Here is an 11,620-nt window from a genome sequence, read left to right as displayed (position 1 = left end):
TAAACTTAAGACAAATTTCAACAACCTTCAGTTTGACCTAATGAATCTTCAGTCCAACTGAAATTGAATAAAACAGGTCAACGAGCTAAGACAGAAAAACATGGTAATTCAGTCCCACCGAACCAACCTTCGACTGGCCGAGCCAACCTTCGATTGGTTTCAGTGCGACCGAACCTAAACCTCGATTTGACCTAAGCTCAAACTTACAATTTTCAGAAATGACCAAACCATGATAGTTTCGGTCGAACTAACCCTTCACTACCACCATGAAACGTCGGTTCCCATTCTTGATAGGGCTCTTTTTCCTTATCTTCTGTGGTTGGGTTGGCATGACGCATTAGCAGATGGAGGGTGGTGTGCATGCAGAGAGATGGGGAGAGATGTTCACATGCTTTGGGATGCTGATATGCGTGTGTGTGTGTGTGTGTGAGAGAGAGAGAGAGAGAACTCTTTTATAACTGTCATTTCGAGGGACGTATTCAGTATGATTTTAAGAAATAATCGTCATTTATCAAGTTTGATTAATGAAAGGAAAGATGAGAACTTGTGAGGGAATTTTTTAAAACTATTTTTAAAGGTTTTGAAAATGTTGCTGGTTGAGTTGGGCTCATGCGCTTTTTGACACCTGAGTCTAAGCCTAGCTCATTTGATAAACATGTTCTAGGTTTAAGCTTAAATCCAACCGTCGGGCCTGATACTCTAGCTTTAGCCTGACCCAAGGCAGGAAAGGCCCCAAAACCCTGTCGGGCCAACATGGCCCATTGACAACCCTAATCCCAGTCACTAAGGACCCATAAAATTCCAACCACTCAACATAGGCATCAAATGGAAGGTTCAAAATAGAATAGCCAGCTATTTAGCTTAGCTGAGTGAAATCAGACGGTTAAGATTGATTGACCAGGGTGACTGTTGAACTCTTGTCCATCCACGATGGGGATAAGATTTGGACGGCACAGATTGTTGCATTTGCATGTTGCACGTATGGTAAACAATGGACAGCGATTTTTTTGCCCCCATTGCGTCGGCTCTCTTGCATAGCAATGACACCCATCAGTGACACCTTTCTAAGGCCCATATGATTTTATTTGCCATCCACTCACAAGGTCAGACAAATTTAAACAACGAGAAAACAAAAATATCAACTTAAGACAGCTTTTATAGCCCTAAAGAAGTTTTCAACTATAGCTATTTCATCTTTACTTCTTTGTGTGATGTGATCCACTTGATTTGAGTTTAGGATTTACTTTATTTTTGAACTTATATCTTAAAATGATTTAACAAAATGAATAAACAACATGAATAAAACGCATATACCATAAACTATGAAAAGCCCTATCCCCGGTGACATGTTTCCACATAATCCACCTCACTTGATAATCACCTTAGAAACAGATTGGATGTTGATGGGCCAAGAAGGTTTTTATGGCCCCATTGTTCCCTGCTATGTGGCCCACTTGAATTTTAGATCTGCCCAAATTTTAGCTTGCATTCTAACATGACTCAACTAATGATAGGAAAAGTGTATGTGATACCTAGGGGTGTACACGAATTGAGCTAGCTCGGTTAGCTCGCTCGACTTGACTCGAAAAAGTTCAATTTAACTCGGTTCGAAGCTGAGTTCGAGCCGAGTCGACTCATTTTTTGAGCTCGAAAATTAGTTCGAGTAGGCCCAACTCGACTCGACTCGGATCGAATCCAACTCGAATCAAACTTGGATCGAACTAGTTCGGTGACTTGGTTATTTTGCCATTGATGTTGCTCACCAACTATTTGATAAAATGACTCAACAAAATGTGGCTGGTGGCAAGGAAGGTTTGGTTGGTGGCAAGGAAGGTTTAGCTGGTGACAAGGAAGGTTTAGCTGGTGACAGGAAAGGTACGTAAACAAAACAAATACCATTATTCTCTCTTTTTTTTTCTTTTTTTTTTTAATGTTACTTAAAAGTTATTTTAAAACTATTGCCACTGTTTGTAAAACGGTGGGATTTTGAAGTTATAGTTCAGGTATTTGTGGATATGCCTCAATGACGAATTCAGCTCAATCTCGCTCGAGTGGACCCGAGCTGCTGACCAAACCGAGCTGAGCTGGCTAGTCAAGCTCGAGGACTGAGCCGAGCCAAATTTGAGCTGAGGTAAGCCATTGTTCAAGCCGAGTCGAGTTGGCCTCAGCTCGACCTGGTTAAACTCATGGACACCCCCACTAATACCTACGTTACAGTGCTTCCAATTAGCTTTTTGCTGTTCGTACCTACACCTCTCTGTTTTTAAGTAAGAGGTGGAAATTCAATTCCACACCGTAGAAGCTGGCGGTAAACTCTCACCGCCAAATGTCATTGGAAGCCTTAAATATTTAGCAGCTCTATCTAATTTATTGTCCACGTGACTAGCATGATTGAAGAAAAATTGTATAATTCTCAACAAAGATATGTACCCAACACTCTATCTTTCAGTCTGTATAAATAGACCAGTGGTTCAATGATCAAGACCATTGTTTTGTTGAGGTCCATGGTGGATAATCAATTACCTAAAAATCTCCAAAATCAGAACAAAATGGCAAAATAATGTAAGCCTTTCGTTCATTTTAAATGTAAATTCCTAATGCATATTTGTTACTATCCATCCATTTGAAGGACCAATTTGTAAGGATAATATTTCCCATGGATTAGATATTTTTCTCCGTGGGCCCAAATATCCGTGGGTCCTACTTATCCAAACTAGAAAACCGAGTACGTCTTCATATCCTCCCGCGGAGTATCCTACGTTTCCCCCGCGACCCAAACAAATGCACTGCATCCTTCTGGAAAATTTGCGACTGTGTACCCCACCTTTTATCCAATGGTTTTTTTGAAACAATACAAACTTAACTTGCAAGATTAGACCTCCATGTACGGACACCAAAAAAAGAGGACGAAAATACCCCTCTTTTCACTGCCCTTTTCACTGCGTCGCTTTCCCTCCCCTTTCCACAGCTGCTTCCATTGCTTTCACCCAGTTCCACTGTTGGTTTCCTGCTGGTTTCACTACCGGTTTCTGAACAGCATTGGAGTGCATCCTTTCTGTACATCAACAATCACACCCTCTTCCAAAAATGGTGGGTCCAGTGAAGAAAGCATGCACCACAGGTATATTTTAAACTCTATTGGGCCCACCTTGAATGTATGTAGTATATCCACGCCGTCCATCCGTTTATCTATCTAATTTAAGGAGTTGAGCCCCAAATTGAAGCATATGAAAAGATCAAAGTGGATCATACCACGGGAAACAGTGTGGATAATGATTTCCACCGTTGAAAGCACAATAGGCCCAACAGTGATGTTTTTTTGTTATGAAACCTGTTCATAAGATCATACAGACCTGGATTAATAGAAAACACAATTATAAGCTTGATCTAAAACTTCTATGGCCCCTAAGAAATGATCAACAGTAGAAGTTCAATTCAAAATTATCATGTGGTGTGGTTCATTTGAACATTGGATACGTTTAGATTTTTGAGTTCAAGCCATGAAATTATTGGTTAAGTTTACCTCGCTGATTTTTTAGTTTACCCCTCTCAATTTCATATTTGCACCGCTGAATTTCAAGCTTGCCCCGTTGAATTTCAAGCTTGCCCCGCTGAATTTCATGCTTGCATGCCCCGCTGAATTTCATGTTTGCCACGCTGATTTTCATGTTTGCCCCGCTCAATTTTCAGTTTGCCCTGCTCAATTTTATGTTTGCCCCACTGATTTTCATGTTTGCCCCATTGAATTTCAAGTTTGCCCTGCTCAATTTCATGTTTGCCCCGCTCAATTTCTAGTTCTCTCCGCTCAAATACTACTTTGCCTCGCTGAATTTCATGTTTGCCCCGCTGAATTTCTAGTTTACCTTGCTCAATTGCCACTTTGCCCTGCTGAATTTCATGTTTACACCACTCAATTTGTAGCTTACCCCGCTGAATTTAATGTTTGCCCCGCTAAATTTCATGCTTGTCCCGCTCAATTTCCTATTTGCCCGGTTGAAATTCAAGTTTGCCCTGCTGAATTTCATGTTTGTCCCGCTCAATTTCCTGTTTGCCCCGCTGAAATTCAAGTTTGCCCTGCTGAATTTCATGTTTGCCCTACTGAACTTCATGTTTGCCTCGCTCAATTTCTTATTTGCCCTACTAAAATTCAAGTTTGCCCCGCTGAATTTCATGTTTGCCCTGTTGAACTTCATGTTTGCCCTGCTGAATTTTCTATTTGCCCTGCTGAATTTCATGTTTGCCCAGCTCAATTTCTAGTTTGCCCCGCTCAATTTTCAGTTTCCTCCGCTCAATTTCATGTTTTTCCCGCTCAATTTCATGTTTGCCCCACTCAATTTCATGTTTCCCCTGCTGAATTTCATGTTTGCTAATGGCTTTGAAATTATAGCTAATAGATCATGATACTAGAATTCGACAATAAAGAAATTATCAATTTTATGATTGTGTGATTGGGTACCCTATGACAGATCCCATAAATCATCCCTAAAGACCTATGCATGAAAGTTTTGGGTTGCTTTGTAGATAGGACTCAGATCATCTTTGTAAGGCATACATATTAAAAGAAAAAAAAAATTGAGCGGGGCAAAAACAACAGCACATGAAAATATCACCAGATTATGTGAATTTGAGGTTGAAGTGAGCATATAGTTCAATTTAGTTGATTTTTTTTCCATACAATCACAATTTGTTGATGAATGTTGTGGCGCAGGTTTGATGCTGGCCAACAACTTGATGCAACCCTCCTTTATCTAGGCTAGGGATCCGCAATGATAGTGCAAAACTCCCACAAGTGCAATTTGACAAGCTATTACATATGTTGATTACAATTAAGCGTTATCTAATAGTCTATTACATATGTTGATTAATCAACGAGTTAAGAAACAACGTATTCATGGGAAGAGTGTAGCTGAAATAAGGATGTTGAGATGGATGATTGGCAAGACAGGCAATAATAGAATTAGAAATGAATATATTGAAGTGAACTTATGAGTAGCACCAATAGGTAATAAGATGGGGAAAAGTAGACTTAGATGGTTTGGTCGTGCAACAGAGACCAAGAACCACTCCGAGCCTGCTTACCGCCATTGCCTGAGCATGCTTATAGCCATTGCTATATTGTTGTAAACTTTTGCAGGCTAAATAATATAATAATGCCAAAGACATACGATGGTTAGTATATATTATGGCATTTCACAGCTGCTACATTACCAGAAAAAGGAGAAAACACTTGAGACTAAGGATGAGCCAGGCCTAAATGAGTAGAGCTGCCCCGCTCAATTATCAGTTTGCCCCACTCAATTTCCAATTTGTCCCGCTGTTTTTCTAGTGTCCCCCGCTGAATTGTCAATTTGCCTCCCTGAATATCTAGTTTGCCCCGCTCAATTTTCTAGTTTGCCCTGCTCAATTATCTAATTTGCCTCGCTGAATTTCTAGTTTGCCCCACTGAAATTCAAGTTTACCCCGCTCTATACAATGTTTGCCCTAATGAATTTTCAGTTTGCCCCACTTAATTTCTAGTTTGCCCCGCTCAATTTCATGTTTGCCTTAATTTTTAGTTTGCCCCACTCAATTTCCAGTTTGCCCCGCTATTTTTCTAGTGTCCCCCGCTGAATTGTCAATTTGCCCCGCTGAATATCTACTTTGCCCCGCTCAATTTTCTAGTTTGCCCTGCTCAATTTCATGTTTGCCTCGCTTATTTTGGTCGAGGACTCGGCACAATTTCTGATATTTCCTCACTCAATTTCTATCTCGATTTCATATGAACCTTGTTCAAATTCATGAAATGCTACATTGTTTTCAATTATATCTGATTTTATACACTATGTTTATGTTGTGAATTTTATGTTTGATATGCTTTTCAATTTCATCTTTGCAGGTGACGAATATTCTGTTGTAATCCCCAACCCAATCTCTAAGTGTACATTGAAATGGTGGTTTGAGAAGGTGAAGGGTGGATTGGAAAAGTACGATAGTCGGCTAAATTTGTTTAGCCAATTCTCATTTTCATTTCTATTACATGTTACAGCCTTTAGATTTTTAGGGCCTCTATTTCACCTTCTTTTTCAACGATATAAAGGTGATCTAGTATTTAAGATCAGGGGGATACGAGTGTAGTTTACCGAGAAGGACTTCGCCCTCATTACGGGCCTTAAGACTGGAGATCTTACTGTACCGAAAAATTGTTGCACTACAAGTATATTAAGAGACAAATACTTCAAGCAACATCCAGTATTAAAAAAGGACCTAATGGACGTATTTGATAGATTAGTTCACACCAATAAGCATAAGGATGTCGTGAAGGTTGCCCTACTCCTGGTTGTAGAGTTCTTTCTCAGGGGAACCGAACTGAAAACCATGTGCAACATAGATTATATTCACCTAGTGGACTCACTAGATGATTTCTACAGCTATCCATGGGGTAGTTTGAGATACTATACAATGTCGCAAGGAATAGAATCTGGCGTCGCCGCATTAAGTGCCCCTCGGTACACTGTATGTGGTTGCCTCTTTCCTCTACAAGTAAGAACACCTTTTATTTTCTATATGTTTACCCTCTATAGTCAACCGTGGATTTTTAACCTGGTGCAATTTCATTCTAATAGGTATGGACAGTAAAGATACTACTGGCCCTACAAGAGTGTGTTGTTTTATATGTTCCCCATCAAATTCCACACTTCATTCAATATCGAGGCTGGAAGGGTTAGAGGTACAATAAAATACATGCTATTCTCGATAATAAAGCTGTAAGTTAATATATTTCTCCGGCATTTACTTTGCTTAATTCTAACAGGTATACGCTTCTATATTTAACAATACTCTTTGTTCTGTTGCAAACATTAGTAATAATGAATTTAGAATCGACCTTACGAGAATGGGAAACGGATGCAGTTCGCTTGGTTCGTGAAAGTTTCCAGGTGAGATGTTATGAAAAATGAACTATATTTTTTCTGCTTTTGTAAATGTATCATTCCTCTTATATATCCATCGTTATATTTTGTAGCTCACTGAGACCCAAGAAGATGAGGAAGAGTGTAATGAGAATGATCATGAGGAGGAAGACGAATCAGACGAATCAGATAAAAATATTGAGAACAGTGTGGAGGGAGAGGGACCGAGGGGGGTTATTATTCTTATGGAGGAATTCCGGGTTGAGAAGGAAGAGTTGAAGAAGGAGAGAGGAATTGAAGAAGGAGAGGGAAGAATTGAGGAAAGAGAAGGAAGAGTTGAGAAGGAAAGAAGAGAGGGTTGATGAGAGGGAAGCGTTACTGAAAGAGAAAGAAGCTTTGAAGAGGGAGAAGGATTTGTTTTTTGAAGAGAAGGAGAAGTTAGCGAAGGGGAGAGAGGAGTTTAATAAGCAGAAGGAAGATTGTATGATGGAGGAGGAGGGTGAGGAGTTGAAGAAGAGAGGGAAAGGAAATGATATTGAAGAGAAAGAACTCGGACATGGGGAATTAGATGTGCACTCATTTGGTATCGCCAAGGGTAATGTATTGGATGCATTCACTTCTCATCCCATCTATCAGAGGAGACCCAAAAGGGTACTGAAGCCATCAATTTATAAGGTTTCTCCGTACTTGTCCCTATCTGCAATTGATACAACCCCTAGTTTGGTTCCCGAACCCGAGGCTGCAACAACTTTTGTCACTGCTCCGATATCATTTCCTCTACATATGGATCCATTCAATGTACTATCCATGTAGCAATTGAAAGAGGTAGAGGACTGATATGAAGCGAACAAGGCCACGACAGCGGGGTTATGGTTTGGTACAATATGGGTGAAGGATGCGTGGGTTGATAGCGTGGTAGGCATTACTAATTTATTCTCTATATGCATTGATTGACATTAAATTATTTGTTATATTAATATATGGCTGAATCATACTATTCTATTGATTAGGCTATCGACAAATACATCGATTTCCTTAAGAAAAGGCGGACCAACCTGGCAATAGCATATTCGCAGGATTGCAAGTTCTGTCTCACGTTTTTTATGGTAACTGTTTAATTCGGACAATACTTAATATGTTTTTACTTTTTCATTTTCTTACATGTATTGATCTTTGATCATGTCTGTAACAACCAATGCTTGAGAGGTGTTTGTCGGTTTTGATAGCATACTGGGGCTCCACATCGGCGTCAGAACGGGCCTCGTTAATAGGTGAGCTGAGCACGGCCTACGTAATTGCCAAGCAGTGAGATAAACCATACGCCAAAGCGATTTGGTGTTATGAACGGGTAATGCACTCGTCCCAAAACATCATCTCTGACTGTTATGTGTTCTATTCATTTTTTACTAATATATTATTGTTTGAATGATGGACAGGTGTATGCGCCCATAAACTATGAAAATTCACATTGGTTTTTCCTGGTCATCTATCCAAGAGAAAGTGAAATCGTTATTGTCGATAGCTTAAGCACAAATCCTTAAAAAAAGTACAAGGATACAATAAAGAAGATGACTGATGCACTGCCCATTCTCTTCCATGTCACTGGGGACAACACTGTACTTGAAGGGAAGAAATGGACCGTCAGAGTCGATGAATCGGCGCCGAAGCAGGACAATGGTTATGACTGCGGCATATTCGTAATGAAATACGTCGACATTTTATGTAACGGTCTCACCTTGGCGGGAACAGACATGCAAAAATTCACCGCCGATTGGAGGAGGTCAATAACATATAATTGCTTGTCTCTACTCTGAAGATGATATTTGTCAAGGGCATGGGAGGAATTTTGTTGAGATGTTGTACTATATACATTGTATTATATACATTATTGAATATACATTATACATTGTTGTCCCACTCATGTACCATTTCCTGTTGTATACATGTTGAATATACATTGTACAATTGCCATTTTCCATCTTCGGTAGGGTTATGTGAAATCTCACATATTGGTTGCATTTGCAATTCCTAAAAAGGCTCAAAATTTCCCCCTGCTCATATTTCAGTTTGCCTCGGTGAATTTAATGTTTGCCCCGCTCAATTTCATGTTTGCCCCTCTCAATTTCCAGTTTGCCCCGCTAAAGTTCATTTTGCCCTGCTCAATTTCATGTTTGCCCTACTCAATTTCCAGTTTGCCCTGCTCATTTTCCAGTTTGCCCCGCTGAATTTCATGCTTGCCCTGCTCAATTTCCAGTTTGCCCCGCTCAATTTCCAATTTGCCCCACTCAATTTCATGCTTTCCCCGCTCAATTTCCAGTTTGCTTCACTCAATTTCATGTTTGCCCCGCTCAATTTCATGTTTGCCCTGCTCAATTTTCAGTTTGCTCCACTCAATTTCATTCTGCCCCGCTCAATTTTATGCTTGTCCCACTCAATTCCCAGTTTGCCTCTCTCAATTTCCAGTTTGCCCCGCTTAATTTTATGCTTGCCCCGCTCAATTGAGACTTCTTGGGGCTCCAAAAGTTTTTTAATCGGGTTGATATTTATGTTTTTGCAAGGATACATTAGCTAGAGCATAAACGAGTTGATTGAGGTAAATCAACTGGTAACTTTGTGAATTGGATCATACAACAGCAAACAAGGTACTGTACTTTTATTCATACAACCAATTCGAAGACGGAGAACCCCAACTTCTCACCCTAATAAAAATTTAAATACTCCCAACAAGGATGGAATTTATTCATAGAAGGATTGAAATTCTTCCTACAACATATGATGTATAATCCTAAGAAAATGGCTGAAACAACACTGACAAATGAGCTGAGGAGTCTTATTAAGACATGGGAGATCGTCAATGTATATAAAATAATCCTCCACGGGTAATGCTACAACCAATTCACTACACAAATAACAAATATGTTGTCACGGATTTTTGGATGAACCAATAGGGTTAGTTTATAATGGAGTATCCCAATATTTTTCTGATTTTCTATCCGAAAGGATTTGAATCAGAAAAGGTTGGATGTTTGGTCCATCCAAGACATCCAGCACCAAACTAGAAATTCATTGAAGGGCCATCTTTATTGAAACCATTCCCTTTTTTTCTCCAAATGAAACAGTTGGTGCTGCTGTACTTGACGCAATCAATGGCACCACATGAAATGGGCCATTTATACATCTTCGAAGATAAATGATAGCACAATTTACATGAGAGACCATTCAGAACTGATTTCCCAGCAATCAGGAGATATTCTTGGCATTCTGGAGGCATGCAGCCCCAAGCGAATAAGCTAGGATGCTTTCCAAAGCACAGCAAACCAGTTAAGAATAATGTCCCACCGAAACACATCCCCAGATGTCACTTCTAGAAATGCCATAATGTACAGGTTATTTACCTCAATATCGAAACTGAATCGAGCACATACAATACACTAAATAAAAGATGCAACCGTCAATATTATCGACAAATCGTAGATAATATCGACGCAAGTCATCGATAATATCGACGATAAGTCGATAATATCGACTATGGATGACATTGTCCAGCAAGCTTTGCTCCATTTTTCATATTTTTTGATATATCGAGAAACTCTAGATATTATTGAAGTTCACGCTTCGATAAATCGATAATCGCTCAATAATATCGACTATGGTAGCAAAGTGTCCAGTAAGCAAACCTCAATTTGCATATATTCTCGATAAATCGAGATAATATAGATAATATCGATCTTCAAAGATCGATATATCGACATATTATAGATAATATCGAGATATGGCTAGAAGTGTCCAGCAACCAAACACTAAAAATTTCATATTTTCTCGATATATCGAGGAGTTCTCGATAATATCGACGATGAAGATGGATACATCGAAGACATGTCGATGATATGTACTTAGAAAACAATCATATATGTAGTCGATATTATCGACGTATTGTCGATATTATCTAGATATCATCGATAATATCTATGACTTATGAATATGGAAATTTGAAAAGTCATATCGAAGTATATCGACGGTAATTCAATACTATAGACACCATATGTCTCAATATATCGAGTAACACTCGATAATATCGATGATACATGTAAACTGTCCAGCAAGCTGACCCTTCAAAATCCTATATTCTCGATATATCTATAACGTGTCGATAATATCGTAGAACAAACATCGATATATCGACGATGTGTAGATAATATCGATGATGCCTTCAAACTGTCCAGCAACGGTGCTTGGATTTTCCATGAAAACTCGATATATTGCCCAGATCTCGATAATATCGAAATGTCACATCTCGATATATCGATGACCTATAGATATTACCAAACGATCTCGGTTTTCAAAAATAGCTTCCAATCTTGCATTTACTGCTTTCACCAAACGTCCTTTATTACACTCGATTTCCCTTTTCTTTGCACTCCTTCTAAGACGATCTCTCCTCTTCATCTTCAACAGATTTCTCCACATTAGCAAGCTTATTCTTTGAAGGATTTCTTCTAAAATGATCTTGGTAAGTTTGTTTGCATTGTAATGAATATGAAATGTTGGGTTTGTCGATGATGGAAATCCCTTTTCACCTTCCTTTCTTCCATTTTTCAAACTGTCAACAGTAGTTAAGCTTCTTTTTTTAAGTTGAAAATGGAAAATAGAGATGTTGAAGTAAATGATCCTACACACTGTTAGAAACGAGCCTAACAATGATCCTACACATTGTTAGAAAAAAATAGAGATGT

The sequence above is a fragment of the Magnolia sinica genome, chromosome 14 (assembly GCF_029962835.1).
Source record: "Magnolia sinica isolate HGM2019 chromosome 14, MsV1, whole genome shotgun sequence".
Lineage (NCBI taxonomy): Eukaryota > Viridiplantae > Streptophyta > Magnoliopsida > Magnoliales > Magnoliaceae > Magnolia > Magnolia sinica.
Note: the sequence above shows the minus strand (reverse complement) of the source record.